Consider the following 17064-nt stretch of genomic DNA (forward strand, 5'->3'; position numbering starts at 1 on the left):
ATCAGGATTCAAGCAAACCGGGCCGAAGACGGCTGTAATGCCAGAAACCGGTCCCCGGGAGCTTGTTTCCTTCCCAGTGTAAGAATTGGCTTTTGTAGTTTGGTTTGCCCTGTTCCCATCATGCACTGGGACAGGAACAGACTAATTTGCATACAGCCAGGTTCTGAAACTGGGATGGTGCAGTGAGCTAAAAAACGGTGTTGGATCTAGCCCTGATCTTTTGACTGGGTGAGAGCTTTCTGCTTAATTCAGAGACTCTGTCCCTCACCACCCCTTGTTGTAAATATTTTTGTCCACCCTAAGCGTGGAAGGGTATTCTCAGATGTGAGACCCTTGCTCATTGCACCATCAGGATTCAAGCAAACCGGGCCGAAGACGGCTGTAATGCCAGAAACCGGTCCCCGGGAGCTTGTTTCCTTCCCAGTGTAAGAATTGGCTTTTGTAGTTTGGTTTGCCCTGTTCCCATCATGCACTGGGACAGGAACAGACTAATTTGCATACAGCCAGGTTCTGAAACTGGGATGGTGCAGTGAGCTAAAAAACGGTGTTGAATCTAGCCCTGATCTTTTGACTGGGTGAGAGCTTTCTGCTTAATTCAGAGACTCTGTCCCTCACCACCCCTTGTTGTAAATATTTTTGTCCACCCTAAGCGTGGAAGGGTATTCTCAGATGTGAGACCCTTGCTCATTGCACCATCAGGATTCGAGCAAACCGGGCCGAAGACGGCTGTAATGCCAGAAACCGGTCCCCGGGAGCTTGTTTCCTTCCCAGTGTAAGAATTGGCTTTTGTAGTTTGGTTTGCCCTGTTCCCATCATGCACTGGGACAGGAACAGACTAATTTGCATACAGCCAGGTTCTGAAACTGGGATGGTGCAGTGAGCTAAAAAACGGTGTTGGATCTAGCCCTGATCTTTTGACTGGGTGAGAGCTTTCTGCTTAATTCAGAGACTCTGTCCCTCACCACCCCTTGTTGTAAATATTTTTGTCCACCCTAAGCGTGGAAGGGTATTCTCAGATGTGAGACCCTTGCTCATTGCACCATCAGGATTCAAGCAAACCGGGCCGAAGACGGCTGTAATGCCAGAAACCGGTCCCCGGGAGCTTGTTTCCTTCCCAGTGTAAGAATTGGCTTTTGTAGTTTGGTTTGCCCTGTTCCCATCATGCACTGGGACAGGAACAGACTAATTTACATACAGCCAGGTTCTGAAACTGGGATGGTGCAGTGAGCTAAAAAACGGTGTTGGATCTAGCCCTGATCTTTTGACTGGGTGAGAGCTTTCTGCTTAATTCAGAGACTCTGTCCCTCACCACCCCTTGTTGTAAATATTTTTGTCCACCCTAAGCGTGGAAGGGTATTCTCAGATGTGAGACCCTTGCTCATTGCACCATCAGGATTCAAGCAAACCGGGCCGAAGACGGCTGTAATGCCAGAAACCGGTCCCCGGGAGCTTGTTTCCTTCCCAGTGTAAGAATTGGCTTTTGTAGTTTGGTTTGCCCTGTTCCCATCATGCACTGGGACAGGAACAGACTAATTTGCATACAGCCAGGTTCTGAAACTGGGATGGTGCAGTGAGCTAAAAAACGGTGTTGGATCTAGCCCTGATCTTTTGACTGGGTGAGAGCTTTCTGCTTAATTCAGAGACTCTGTCCCTCACCACCCCTTGTTGTAAATATTTTTGTCCACCCTAAGCGTGGAAGGGTATTCTCAGATGTGAGACCCTTGCTCATTGCACCATCAGGATTCAAGCAAACCGGGCCGAAGACGGCTGTAATGCCAAAAACCGGTCCCCGGGAGCTTGTTTCCTTCCCAGTGTAAGAATTGGCTTTTGTAGTTTGGTTTGCCCTGTTCCCATCATGCACTGGGACAGGAACAGACTAATTTGCATACAGCCAGGTTCTGAAACTGGGATGGTGCAGTGAGCTAAAAAACGGTGTTGGATCTAGCCCTGATCTTTTGACTGGGTGAGAGCTTTCTGCTTAATTCAGAGACTCTGTCCCTCACCACCCCTTGTTGTAAATATTTTTGTCCACCCTAAGCGTGGAAGGGTATTCTCAGATGTGAGACCCTTGCTCATTGCACCATCAGGATTCAAGCAAACCGGGCCGAAGACGGCTGTAATGCCAGAAACCGGTCCCCGGGAGCTTGTTTCCTTCCCAGTGTAAGAATTGGCTTTTGTAGTTTGGTTTGCCCTGTTCCCATCATGCACTGGGACAGGAACAGACTAATTTGCATACAGCCAGGTTCTGAAACTGGGATGGTGCAGTGAGCTAAAAAACGGTGTTGGATCTAGCCCTGATCTTTTGACTGGGTGAGAGCTTTCTGCTTAATTCAGAGACTCTGTCCCTCACCACCCCTTGTTGTAAATATTTTTGTCCACCCTAAGCGTGGAAGGGTATTCTCAGATGTGAGACCCTTGCTCATTGCACCATCAGCATTCAAGCAAACCGGGCCGAAGACGGCTGTAATGCCAGAAACCGGTCCCCGGGAGCTTGTTTCCTTCCCAGTGTAAGAATTGGCTTTTGTAGTTTGGTTTGCCCTGTTCCCATCATGCACTGGGACAGGAACAGACTCATTTGCATACAGCCAGGTTCTGAAACTGGGATGGTGCAGTGAGCTAAAAAACGGTGTTGGATCTAGCCCTGATCTTTTGACTGGGTGAGAGCTTTCTGCTTAATTCAGAGACTCTGTCCCTCACCACCCCTTGTTGTAAATATTTTTGTCCACCCTAAGCGTGGAAGGGTATTCTCAGATGTGAGACCCTTGCTCATTGCACCATCAGGATTCAAGCAAACCGGGCCGAAGACGGCTGTAATGCCAGAAACCGGTCCCCGGGAGCTTGTTTCCTTCCCAGTGTAAGAATTGGCTTTTGTAGTTTGGTTTGCCCTGTTCCCATCATGCACTGGGACAGGAACAGACTCATTTGCATACAGCCAGGTTCTGAAACTGGGATGGTGCAGTGAGCTAAAAAAGGGTGTTGGATCTAGCCCTGATCTTTTGACTGGGTGAGAGCTTTCTGCTTAATTCAGAGACTCTGTCCCTCACCACCCCTTGTTGTAAATATTTTTGTCCACCCTAAGCGTGGAAGGGTATTCTCAGATGTGAGACCCTTGCTCATTGCACCATCAGGATTCAAGCAAACCGGGCCGAAGACGGCAGTAATGCCAGAAACCGGTCCCCGGGAGATTGTTTCCTTCCCAGTGTAAGAATTGGCTTTTCGTAGTTTGGTTTGCCCTGTTCCCATCATGCACTGGGACAGGAACAGACTAATTTGCATACAGCCAGGTTCTGAAACTGGGATGGTGCAGTGAGCTAAAAAACGGTGTTGGATCTAGCCCTGATCTTTTGACTGGGTGAGAGCTTTCTGCTTAATTCAGAGACTCTGTCCCTCACCACCCCTTGTTGTAAATATTTTTGTCCACCCTAAGCGTGGAAGGGTATTCTCAGATGTGAGACCCTTGCTCATTGCACCATCAGGATTCAAGCAAACCGGGCCGAAGACGGCTGTAATGCCAGAAACCGGTCCCCTGGAGCTTGTTTCCTTCCCAGTGTAAGAATTGGCTTTTGTAGTTTGGTTTGCCCTGTTCCCATCATGCACTGGGACAGGAACAGACTAATTTGCATACAGCCAGGTTCTGAAACTGGGATGGTGCAGTGAGCTAAAAAACGGTGTTGGATCTAGCCCTGATCTTTTGACTGGGTGAGAGCTTTCTGCTTAATTCAGAGACTCTGTCCCTCACCACCCCTTGTTGTAAATATTTTTGTCCACCCTAAGCGTGGAAGGGTATTCTCAGATGTGAGACCCTTGCTCATTGCACCATCAGGATTCAAGCAAACCGGGCCGAAGACGGCTGTAATGCCAGAAACCGGTCCCCTGGAGCTTGTTTCCTTCCCAGTGTAAGAATTGGCTTTTGTAGTTTGGTTTGCCCTGTTCCCATCATGCACTGGGACAGGAACAGACTAATTTGCATACAGCCAGGTTCTGAAACTGGGATGGTGCAGTGAGCTAAAAAACGGTGTTGGATCTAGCCCTGATCTTTTGACTGGGTGAGAGCTTTCTGCTTAATTCAGAGACTCTGTCCCTCACCACCCCTTGTTGTAAATATTTTTGTCCACCCTAAGCGTGGAAGGGTATTCTCAGATGTGAGACCCTTGCTCATTGCACCATCAGGATTCAAGCAAACCGGGCCGAAGACGGCTGTAATGCCAGAAACCGGTCCCCGGGAGCTTGTTTCCTTCCCAGTGTAAGAATTGGCTTTTGTAGTTTGGTTTGCCCTGTTCCCATCATGCACTGGGACAGGAACAGACTAATTTGCATACAGCCAGGTTCTGAAACTGGGATGGTGCAGTGAGCTAAAAAACGGTGTTGGATCTAGCCCTGATCTTTTGACTGGGTGAGAGCTTTCTGCTTAATTCAGAGACTCTGTCCCTCACCACCCCTTGTTGTAAATATTTTTGTCCACCCTAAGCGTGGAAGGGTATTCTCAGATGTGAGACCCTTGCTCATTGCACCATCAGGATTCAAGCAAACCGGGCCGAAGACGGCTGTAATGCCAGAAACCGGTCCCCGGGAGATTGTTTCCTTCCCAGTGTAAGAATTGGCTTTTGTAGTTTGGTTTGCCCTGTTCCCATCATGCACTGGGACAGGAACAGACTAATTTGCATACAGCCAGGTTCTGAAACTGGGATGGTGCAGTGAGCTAAAAAACGGTGTTGGATCTAGCCCTGATCTTTTGACTGGGTGAGAGCTTTCTGCTTAATTCAGAGACTCTGTCCCTCACCACCCCTTGTTGTAAATATTTTTGTCCACCCTAAGCGTGGAAGGGTATTCTCAGATGTGAGACCCTTGCTCATTGCACCATCAGGATTCAAGCAAACCGGGCCGAAGACGGCTGTAATGCCAGAAACCGGTCCCCGGGAGCTTGTTTCCTTCCCAGTGTAAGAATTGGCTTTTGTAGTTTGGTTTGCCCTGTTCCCATCATGCACTGGGACAGGAACAGACTAATTTGCATACAGCCAGGTTCTGAAACTGGGATGGTGCAGTGAGCTAAAAAACGGTGTTGGATCTAGCCCTGATCTTTTGACTGGGTGAGAGCTTTCTGCTTAATTCAGAGACTCTGTCCCTCACCACCCCTTGTTGTAAATATTTTTGTCCACCCTAAGCGTGGAAGGGTATTCTCAGATGTGAGACCCTTGCTCATTGCACCATCAGGATTCAAGCAAACCGGGCCGAAGACGGCTGTAATGCCAGAAACCGGTCCCCGGGAGCTTGTTTCCTTCCCAGTGTAAGAATTGGCTTTTGTAGTTTGGTTTGCCCTGTTCCCATCATGCACTGGGACAGGAACAGACTCATTTGCATACAGCCAGGTTCTGAAACTGGGATGGTGCAGTGAGCTAAAAAACGGTGTTGGATCTAGCCCTGATCTTTTGACTGGGTGAGAGCTTTCTGCTTAATTCAGAGACTCTGTCCCTCACCACCCCTTGTTGTAAATATTTTTGTCCACCCTAAGCGTGGAAGGGTATTCTCAGATGTGAGACCCTTGCTCATTGCACCATCAGGATTCAAGCAAACCGGGCCGAAGACGGCTGTAATGCCAGAAACCGGTCCCCGGGAGCTTGTTTCCTTCCCAGTGTAAGAATTGGCTTTTGTAGTTTGGTTTGCCCTGTTCCCATCATGCACTGGGACAGGAACAGACTAATTTGCATACAGCCAGGTTCTGAAACTGGGATGGTGCAGTGAGCTAAAAAACGGTGTTGGATCTAGCCCTGATCTTTTGACTGGGTGAGAGCTTTCTGCTTAATTCAGAGACTCTGTCCCTCACCACCCCTTGTTGTAAATATTTTTGTCCACCCTAAGCGTGGAAGGGTATTCTCAGATGTGAGACCCTTGCTCATTGCACCATCAGGATTCAAGCAAACCGGGCCGAAGACGGCTGTAATGCCAGAAACCGGTCCCCGGGAGCTTGTTTCCTTCCCAGTGTAAGAATTGGCTTTTGTAGTTTGGTTTGCCCTGTTCCCATCATGCACTGGGACAGGAACAGACTAATTTGCATACAGCCAGGTTCTGAAACTGGGATGGTGCAGTGAGCTAAAAAACGGTGTTGGATCTAGCCCTGATCTTTTGACTGGGTGAGAGCTTTCTGCTTAATTCAGAGACTCTGTCCCTCACCACCCCTTGTTGTAAATATTTTTGTCCACCCTAAGCGTGGAAGGGTATTCTCAGATGTGAGACCCTTGCTCATTGCACCATCAGGATTCAAGCAAACCGGGCCGAAGACGGCTGTAATGCCAGAAACCGGTCCCCGGGAGCTTGTTTCCTTCCCAGTGTAAGAATTGGCTTTTGTAGTTTGGTTTGCCCTGTTCCCATCATGCACTGGGACAGGAACAGACTCATTTGCATACAGCCAGGTTCTGAAACTGGGATGGTGCAGTGAGCTAAAAAACGGTGTTGGATCTAGCCCTGATCTTTTGACTGGGTGAGAGCTTTCTGCTTAATTCAGAGACTCTGTCCCTCACCACCCCTTGTTGTAAATATTTTTGTCCACCCTAAGCGTGGAAGGGTATTCTCAGATGTGAGACCCTTGCTCATTGCACCATCAGGATTCAAGCAAACCGGGCCGAAGACGGCTGTAATGCCAGAAACCGGTCCCCGGGAGCTTGTTTCCTTCCCAGTGTAAGAATTGGCTTTTGTAGTTTGGTTTGCCCTGTTCCCATCATGCACTGGGACAGGAACAGACTAATTTGCATACAGCCAGGTTCTGAAACTGGGATGGTGCAGTGAGCTAAAAAACGGTGTTGGATCTAGCCCTGATCTTTTGACTGGGTGAGAGCTTTCTGCTTAATTCAGAGACTCTTTCCCTCACCACCCCTTGTTGTAAATATTTTTGTCCACCCTAAGCGTGGAAGGGTATTCTCAGATGTGAGACCCTTGCTCATTGCACCATCAGGATTCAAGCAAACCGGGCCGAAGACGGCTGTAATGCCAGAAACCGGTCCCCGGGAGCTTGTTTCCTTCCCAGTGTAAGAATTGGCTTTTGTAGTTTGGTTTGCCCTGTTCCCATCATGCACTGGGACAGGAACAGACTAATTTGCATACAGCCAGGTTCTGAAACTGGGATGGTGCAGTGAGCTAAAAAACGGTGTTGAATCTAGCCCTGATCTTTTGACTGGGTGAGAGCTTTCTGCTTAATTCAGAGACTCTGTCCCTCACCACCCCTTGTTGTAAATATTTTTGTCCACCCTAAGCGTGGAAGGGTATTCTCAGATGTGAGACCCTTGCTCATTGCACCATCAGGATTCAAGCAAACCGGGCCGAAGACGGCTGTAATGCCAAAAACCGGTCCCCGGGAGCTTGTTTCCTTCCCAGTGTAAGAATTGGCTTTTGTAGTTTGGTTTGCCCTGTTCCCATCATGCACTGGGACAGGAACAGACTAATTTGCATACAGCCAGGTTCTGAAACTGGGATGGTGCAGTGAGCTAAAAAACGGTGTTGGATCTAGCCCTGATCTTTTGACTGGGTGAGAGCTTTCTGCTTAATTCAGAGACTCTGTCCCTCACCACCCCTTGTTGTAAATATTTTTGTCCACCCTAAGCGTGGAAGGGTATTCTCAGATGTGAGACCCTTGCTCATTGCACCATCAGGATTCAAGCAAACCGGGCCGAAGACGGCTGTAATGCCAGAAACCGGTCCCCGGGAGCTTGTTTCCTTCCCAGTGTAAGAATTGGCTTTTGTAGTTTGGTTTGCCCTGTTCCCATCATGCACTGGGACAGGAACAGACTAATTTACATACAGCCAGGTTCTGAAACTGGGATGGTGCAGTGAGCTAAAAAACGGTGTTGGATCTAGCCCTGATCTTTTGACTGGGTGAGAGCTTTCTGCTTAATTCAGAGACTCTGTCCCTCACCACCCCTTGTTGTAAATATTTTTGTCCACCCTAAGCGTGGAAGGGTATTCTCAGATGTGAGACCCTTGCTCATTGCACCATCAGGATTCAAGCAAACCGGGCCGAAGACGGCTGTAATGCCAAAAACCGGTCCCCGGGAGCTTGTTTCCTTCCCAGTGTAAGAATTGGCTTTTGTAGTTTGGTTTGCCCTGTTCCCATCATGCACTGGGACAGGAACAGACTAATTTGCATACAGCCAGGTTCTGAAACTGGGATGGTGCAGTGAGCTAAAAAATGGTGTTGGATCTAGCCCTGATCTTTTGACTGGGTGAGAGCTTTCTGCTTAATTCAGAGACTCTGTCCCTCACCACCCCTTGTTGTAAATATTTTTGTCCACCCTAAGCGTGGAAGGGTATTCTCAGATGTGAGACCCTTGCTCATTGCACCATCAGGATTCAAGCAAACCGGGCCGAAGACGGCTGTAATGCCAGAAACCGGTCCCCGGGAGCTTGTTTCCTTCCCAGTGTAAGAATTGGCTTTTGTAGTTTGGTTTGCCCTGTTCCCATCATGCACTGGGACAGGAACAGACTAATTTGCATACAGCCAGGTTCTGAAACTGGGATGGTGCAGTGAGCTAAAAAACGGTGTTGGATCTAGCCCTGATCTTTTGACTGGGTGAGAGCTTTCTGCTTAATTCAGAGACTCTGTCCCTCACCACCCCTTGTTGTAAATATTTTTGTCCACCCTAAGCGTGAAAGGGTATTCTCAGATGTGAGACCCTTGCTCATTGCACCATCAGCATTCAAGCAAACCGGGCCGAAGACGGCTGTAATGCCAGAAACCGGTCCCCGGGAGCTTGTTTCCTTCCCAGTGTAAGAATTGGCTTTTGTAGTTTGGTTTGCCCTGTTCCCATCATGCACTGGGACAGGAACAGACTCATTTGCATACAGCCAGGTTCTGAAACTGGGATGGTGCAGTGAGCTAAAAAACGGTGTTGGATCTAGCCCTGATCTTTTGACTGGGTGAGAGCTTTCTGCTTAATTCAGAGCTAATGCAGCTGCATCCCTGCTTCAAGACCTACTGTGATCGTCCCCGCTTTGCCACTACCAGCCGGCAGCAGAGAGAACATGGCGCCTGCTCCTCCTGCCAAGACTCTGGCTACTCCCGGGACTACAGTGCTGGTGAACCCCTATGCCCCCGTGATGTTGGCCGAGTCGGGGAAGCAGCGGGAACGTGCGGACCCGACCCGCGGTGATATCCTTGCCGCCCTCGTGGCATTGAGGGCGGAAATGCGGAGCTCTGTCCGGGCACTGGTCCGGAGAATTGATGGCGCAATGTCTGACGCGGGGCGAGTCCGGCTGGAGGATCCCCCGCCGCCCTTGCTCTATCCTGGAGAAGATACATTGTTGCCGGATGAAGAGACGGAGGTGAGGCGCTCTCCTGGGTACAATGTTACACGTTTGCCCGCCATCGATGCTACAGTTGCTGAGACACCCTCTACTTTGCCCGGCTACTTGCTTTCCTTGCCAAATGTCTCCCTTGCTGTATCTATCACTGGAAGCCCTATACCATGTTCCTGCTGTGTTGGAGACCCTGAGGCACGGGGAGTCTTTCTTATTCCCTTTCCCCGTGAGCGGCCATCTTGCTTCTTTGTCCTGGATGGAGGTGGCTCGCAGCAATGGACAGGCCTGAAAACTTTCTGCCGATCCGGACAGGGTTGATGGACTGCCTGTTGTCGCTTGGTTGGACTGGCTGGCGGGGACCTGGACTGCACCACACTTAATAACACTGGCTGAGTGATTTTGACTGTCCTGTTTTTCTGCTGCACGTCGCTGTTGCTTCCTCCTAATATTTACTTCTTCTGGTGGAGTGTGGGCTTGTGTTGGACTGGGGTGCTGGAATTTGCTGGCTCTGGTCTACCGGCGTTTACCGTTTGTTGGCATTGTGTTGTGTATTATTCTACTCCTGGCCCCCTTGCAAACTCGCGCATTGACACCTTTGCCTTTTCCTCTGCAGTGTTCGGTCTTTTGGAGTACTTTTGAGGGACTCTGTACTGTAACTATCCTGATACCTAGTGAGCCATTGGCTCTGTTAATTTTTGGGGTGTCTGACTTGCCAATAACGACTACTGGGACGGGGGGTTGCCTGTAACGGGTGGCGTCCATTTTAACTCTTTGTCTTCCTCTGTCCGAGGCGGCCATCTTAGTTGATTGCTGCCCCCGGCTTAACACTGTTGCACCTTAGATGGTTTCTTTCCTTCACGACCGCAGTACTAATATCCTCTTGCTAGTCTTCGTGGTTGGGATCTTGGTTCTGGGCGACGCGGGGGTCTGGAGGTGGGCCACTTGTTCATACCTGTTGCGAGGTTTTTAGTTCTGAAGCTCCGTTTAGGACATTAACCACTGCCTTGTTCGCTAGCTTACGGAGCTTGATAATTGTTGGCTCCTCCCCACCTTTTTCATTTTTGGGGGGTTATAGACTAGTTTGCACACTTGTCTTCCTCCCTATAGGTCAATGTGACGCTTTTTCTTCTATGCCTTTCTTCCGATCTTGGCCTTTACTTTCTCTTCCTCTCTCTCCCCTTTTCTCTTTTCTTGCTATATTTCGGGTTTATGGGGCGACAGACACTCTGCTGGGGGGGGGTAGGCCATAGCCTCTGCATGTGTGTAGGGTGGGGGGGTATGTTTTAGTTTCGTTGATTTCTATGGTATCTATTTATGATCTCTTTATAATTTTCTCTTTCCTTGTTCTGGGTCTGTAGTAAGGGTTCTAAGGAGTGGGTAGCGCTGTGGGGGGTACGCAGATGTGGACTGATGCTCCTGTTGTTTGGAATTGTGCCGCCAGACTGTTGGGTGTTATCACTACTACCAAGTTTATTGCTGCCTGCATGTACTGTAAGCGGACTGTTTGGACTCAGTTCTCCTTGACTTCATTTTCACCGATTTATGTTAAAAAACTTTTAAAATTAACCTTCACTGCTCCTTCTCCCTGGCGGCATGATTCACTTCTGTGTAACTGCTATTACTTGTTGCTATGTTGCCTGATACCGCTGGGGGGGTCTCAATTGTTTGCTCTCGTGCTCAACTGTTTCGTGGCCGGCCTGACGGTTGTGGGCCCGTATTTGTCCTCCTTTTTATGCACAATAAAGGTTTTCAAAAATTAAAAAAAAAAAAAAATAATAATTTTGCCATAGAAAGTATGATTAGTGCTTCAGAGAGAAAAATTAGGGATCATTTTGAGTGACTTCTCAAATCCTCTTCTATTTCATTAAAAAAATTCTGACATGCAGACTGAAACATGCACTTTGAATACCAGCAGCAGACGTCCCTGGTGAGCAGTAGCTTTACTACAGTGATCTAATGTGCAACTAGAGTGCTAACATTCAGAATTTATGGCAAATGTGTGACACAACTGAATGCCTTCTTGATGGAACCAAAGTAAACAAGCATTGAAAATGCAATAGATCTCGCCCTCGTTTAAGTTAAAGCCATTCTGTTTGTAATGAGGTGGCTTTTTAGCTTTGCTTTTATTAGTGTTTTTTCAACTTTCATGTAAATAACATGCATCTGTATGCATATAAGTATATGTATGCATGCATTTATGTTTGTATTTATATAGGTATACAGATGATATATGTTTATATATGTATGTATATATATATATATATTCACTGAAAAAACCATAGGCTATAGACCATATATAGTTAGGAATTAGCATTTACAAAACCTTGAAAATTCACTGAAAAAACCATAGGTTATAGACCATATATAGTTAGGAATTAGCATTTACAAAACCTTGAAAATTCACTGAAAAAACCATAGGTTATAGACCATAAATAGTTAGGAATTCGCATTTACAAAACCTTATTTTACTCACACAAAACCATTGAAATTCCATATATAGTTAGTTGCACTAACTATATATCGCGCACCCGCAATCCGCTGCTGATGATGTCACATATTACATCATTCATGACATGGTCAGTGACATCACTGATGACATCACTGATGACATCTCAAATGACATCACTGATGACATCACTGATGACAACATCCAGTGACAGTATGTTTCTGTAAAGTTAAAATATGTCTTACATCTTGAAGAATGAATGGATGTATAAGTGTCTGGATGAAGGATTTAGTAGGTGCATGACTGACTGTATGAGTGAGTGATTAAATGTGTCTCACTGAGTGCATGGGTTAGTGACTAAACTGTCTTAATTTGTGCATCATTATGTCTGTTGTTCTGTAAACTGTTGCATGTGTTGATAAGTAGCTATATGAGTAACTATATGGGTTATTGATTGGTTGCCCAAGTATTTGTATGGGAGACTGAGTGTGTGTGTGGGTGGCTGGGAGGTGTATGACTCTGTGCATAGATGTGTGAGCAGTTGATTCACTAGATGTATGGTTTCAAAAGTGCAAGTGGAAACAGCTGTATGGGCGGTTGACTGTGTGCATGAGTGTATTGGTGAGTGAATGGATATCTCAGTGCTACATGTCAAAGTAAGTACATATGTAAAACACAGTACATGTGAGAGTTGACATATATAAATAACTGTGCATAAGAGCCAGTGAATGTGTGAGTGGCTGTATGGATCATTGTGAACTTGTATCAGGGATTGTATAAGAGAGTAAATATGTGTTAGTATATGTTTGAATAAGTAAAGTTTGTATAACTGTATAGTTGAGGAAATGGAGGTGTGATTGATTCTTTGCATGACTGACTAGGTGTGTGAGTAACTCCATGGATGAGTGACAGTCTGTGAGTGTCTGTTTACACTGATTGTATCTAAGGTTATATTAGTGTCTGAAGAGGTTCATCGTATTATCACATGAATGATATCATCAGTGATGTGATCAGTAATGTCAAATGAGATGTCATCAGTGATGTCATCAGTGATGTCATTTGAGATGTCATCAGTGATGTCATTTGAGATGTCATCAGTGATGTCACTGACCATGTCATGAATGATGTAATATGTGACATCATCAGCAGTGGATTGCGGGTGCGCGATATATAGTTAGTGCAACTAACTATATATGGAATTTCAATGGTTTTGTGTGAGTAAAATAAGGTTTTGTAAATGCGAATTCCTAACTATATATGGTCTATAACCTATGGTTTTTTCAGTGAATATATATATATATATATATATATATATATATATATATATATATATATATATATATATATATATATATATATATATATATTGCCCAGATGCAGTTGCACTGGCAAATTACAGTTAGGAGCTACTTTTGACCTAGTTTGCGCATGGAAACCTTCTGGGTGATCTGTCAAGCGGAGCTGAGATAAGGAGGGAGGGGTCAAAACATGTTTCCCCCTTTCATTTTTCCAAAGGAACATTAGACAGTTTCAGCCCAAACCGCTAAATGGTTATACACTAAATTTGGCAGAAAGCTAGATCTGGGTTCAGAAAGAGAGCTTTTTGTGATGTGGTATAAACACGTTCAGTAATTTGTGAGCAATTAATGCTCAAAAACTTTGTATATCCAGGGACACAGACCTTCTGCGGAAACAACAGTTGAGATCTGATTGGCTGCCACCACATCAACAATCTTATGAATCAGGACTCAGTGTTCCATGTCCTAAAAAAAGTGAAAAAACAGACATAGGAATAGGGTAGGGATACCCCGACCCCATACACCTGGTGGTACCAGTGGGAGGGCCTGCAAATCTGACAAAATATTAAAAACAAGAGTGGTCTCAAGCACTTCTTTGTTAACACCCCTCCCTCCCAGGGTGAACGACGCATAATTTGTATTTTGCGGGGGAGAGTGGGTGCACAGCTGCCCTCACAGAGCCTAAAAAGGCCCCAGGGACCCCATCACCTGGGTCTAAGTAATAAAATGAAGGGAAGGCAGTGTGCAGGCCCCCTCCCTGAGCCTAATTAGTCCCCGGGGATCCCATAGCCTGGGTCTTAAATGTAAATTAAAGGTTAGGATGGGCCATGCAGCTCCCAAGTTTCAAAGAGGCCGTATCCCCTAGGACCATAACACATTTTAAATAATAATAATAAAAGATTTATAGAGCGCCTGGTTACACCAACTAGTGTGTCCCCGCGCTATGGTGAGAGGTGACCGCACAGAGCTAGAGAGAGAATGCCGAGATTAAAAGTGACCTAACTCCACACGAAAAAGATGGGTTTTCAAGTCCTTCCTGAACTTGGTTTCAGCTGCCTCCAGCCTAAGACTCAAAGGCAGTTTATTCCAGTTTCGAGGGGCCAGGCGACGAAACGATCTGCCGTCCATCCTGGACTTCGAGATCTTAGGGACAGTCATCAGACCCGCTACGCAGGATCTCAGCTGCCTTGTGGGCACATAGTGAGAGACCAAGTCCGCCAAATATGCAGGGCTCTCGCCTTGGGAGTTGCAATGGCACACACAAAGCCCGCCCGCCACCCTAGCGGAACTCGGGACCGCCCATCTAAAGGGCGGGGGTCCCGACATTGCCATTAGGATGCGCCCGCCACAGTGGCGGGCGCATTCCTCAATTTAACATTGTGGCGGGCGGTGCTCACTGCTCCGCCCGCCACAATGTTAAAAACAAAAGCATGCCTTTTCACACTCGAAGCGGCAGGCACCGCGCGGTGCCTGACTCTTCGATCATGCAAAGGCAGGGGGTACCACAGGTACCCCCCCGTGTACCACCCCCTTTGGCCTTCACTCTGGGGGACCACAGGGGGCCCCCAGAGTGAACACCGCATGCCTTTCCGTGGCGGCATTGCCGCCACGGAATGGCATTGAAAAAAGCCCATTGTAATGTTGCGGGCGGTGTATGACAGACACCGCCTGCATGTTACTCATTTTCCGCCCCGGCCGCAAGGCGACCGGGGCGGAAAACAGGCGGGCGATATTTTGCACCGCCACCTTCCCCTCTGCCATCCTAATATGGCGGGGGGAATTGGGCTTGCAATGTCGGGCGGTTTGCCTCCGCCAGGCCGGCGGTGGCTACCGCCAGCCTTGCGGAGGCAAACCGCCCGACATCGTAATGGACCCCTAAGTGCCTTAAACATCACCCTCTCTCTGATAGGGAGCCAGTGGAGCGACACCAGCGCCTTCTTCGAGGAAGCCCTTCTGGGTAGCATGAGAACCAGCCTAGCCGCGGCATTCTGCACACATTGGAGCCTATTTAGACATGCCCCCGTCGCACCCAGATACAGTAAATTGCCGTAATCCAGGTGGGAAGTGACCAGGGCGTGTACCATAGTCTTTCTGGCAGACACCAGCAGCAGGTCCAAGGTCTTACGGAGACCTTTTAAGACCCCAAAGCAGGAGCCTGCCACCCGACTCAAAAGAGAGCTTAGAATCAAGCCACATGCCCAGGTTCTTCACCTGATTGCTTGGTATGGGAGTAGAACCCAAGGTCTGAGGCCACCACGCCGACGACCAAACTGATGGGGTGCGCCCTACAACCAGCACCTCGGTCTTGTTATCATTCAACTTCAAGCAATTGTCCAACATCCAGGACGCCATTTCCTGAAGACATGCCGTGAAGTTGGAGGCCGCCGAGTTCAAATCCTGCGTAAGGGACACCACCAGTTGTGTGTCATCGGCGTATGACACGACCCTGATCCCGAACCGCTTGCCGATGTTAGCAAGAGGGGGCCACATAAAGATTGAAAAGGGTCGACTCAGGGCCGAGCCTTGCGGTACCCCTTGACGTAGCCTAATGCTCTTAGAGTAGTGGGAGCCCTGTCTCACCTGGAAGCTACGCTCAGCAAGGAAGGAGCCCACCCACTTCAAGGCAAAACCAGAGACACCACCCGCCTCTAGACACTGTAGCAAGGTGTGATGTGCCACAGTGTCAAATGCCCAACAGGATCAGGGCCACTGTCTGCCCAGCATCCACCCTCTGCCTGATTGTTTCGACGGCATATAACAGTGCCGTCTCGGTGGAATGACCAGCCCGAAAGCCCGATTGAGAAGAGTGAAGGAGATGGAGTTTCTCCACATGCGTCGTCAGTTGGTTGTTCACTACCTTCTCTGCCACTTTAGCAAAGTAGGGAAGAAGAGAAATAGGACGCAGATTATCGAGTCGTTCAGGGCTAATATGAGGTTTTTTGGGCAGCGGCAGGACCACTGCTTCTTTCCAGTAGTTGGGTACCACGCCAGTACCAAAAGAGATCTCCAAAAGGTGTCTAATATAAGGTTCCACGATGGAGATACTCTCCTTGAGAACTTTAGGGGCCGCAGGATCCCTAGGAGAGCCTGACTTCACATTAGAGCATATTTGAATGAGTGTCTCAGTAGGAGGAACCAGGAGGTTGCGCAAACCTTCCCCCTCCCAAGCACCTCTCTCACACAGCCCAATGCCTCTACCATCCCTAGCTTCATCAGGGAATGAGGCATATATTTTGTCTACCTTATCAGAGAAGAAGTCAGCTATCCGATTGCAGGCCTCAACTGAGCCCAAGGCCGAGGGGGTGCGATCATCCAGAGAGAAGATTTCGTTATAAATCTTGAACAGTTCTTTGGCCGCGTTCTCTGCAGACCCAATTCTCTCTTGATAATAGCAAGCCTTTGCTTTCCTAATGAGCCCATGGTAAGTGTGTAACCTAGCATGGTACTCTTTCCCCTCCTGTTCCAAGAAACCCTTTCTCCAACTTCTCTCCAGCCGTTTACACTCTTTTTTTATGAGGCGTAGTTCCTCATTGAACCAGGGAGCAGATTTTTGAGCCCTGCCCTGCATCTTCTCCTTACCCAAGGAGCTGTGCGGTCCAGAGCTTTCGTTAGGCGCCTATTTAGGTTGGTACAGGCGCTTTCGATGTCCATACCTCCCGGGAAGCCTCCCTCAGTGAGGGTGCTGTTGAATTGCGCCGAGAGAAGCCCACCAAGTTTGCTCGCATCTGGTGAGAGTACTTACAAACCTCCGCCCGTCACTTTATTAATTACTCAGCCCTGCGGATGGGCTATTCAGGGTCTATAAAGGCTGGGGAGGGGGGGCAATGCTGCCCCTTCCCCTTCCCCTTTTATTTCAATATTGTTCCCAGGGGGTGGGGCCCCCGGGGCCTAATTAGGCTTAGGGAAGTGATTTGTGCAGCTCCCTCCCATGATTAATTACTCAGCCCTAGGGTATGGGGTCCAAGGAGCCTAAAAGGCTTGAGGAAGGAGGGCCGAATGGCAACCTCACTTTTTTATCATGTTTGGCCCCAGGGG

The 17064-nt window shown here is 48.0% G+C and overlaps 1 protein-coding gene across 1 annotated transcript in view; it reads right to left on the reverse strand.

Moving 5' to 3' along the window:
* The window catches only part of FAM178B (family with sequence similarity 178 member B), a 2784983-nt gene that overhangs the window by 1273189 nt on the left and 1494730 nt on the right, over positions 1-17064 (reverse strand). The window lies entirely within an intron of this gene.

The sequence above is a fragment of the Lissotriton vulgaris genome, chromosome 11, assembly GCF_964263255.1.
Source record: "Lissotriton vulgaris chromosome 11, aLisVul1.2, whole genome shotgun sequence".
NCBI lineage: Eukaryota > Metazoa > Chordata > Amphibia > Caudata > Salamandridae > Lissotriton > Lissotriton vulgaris.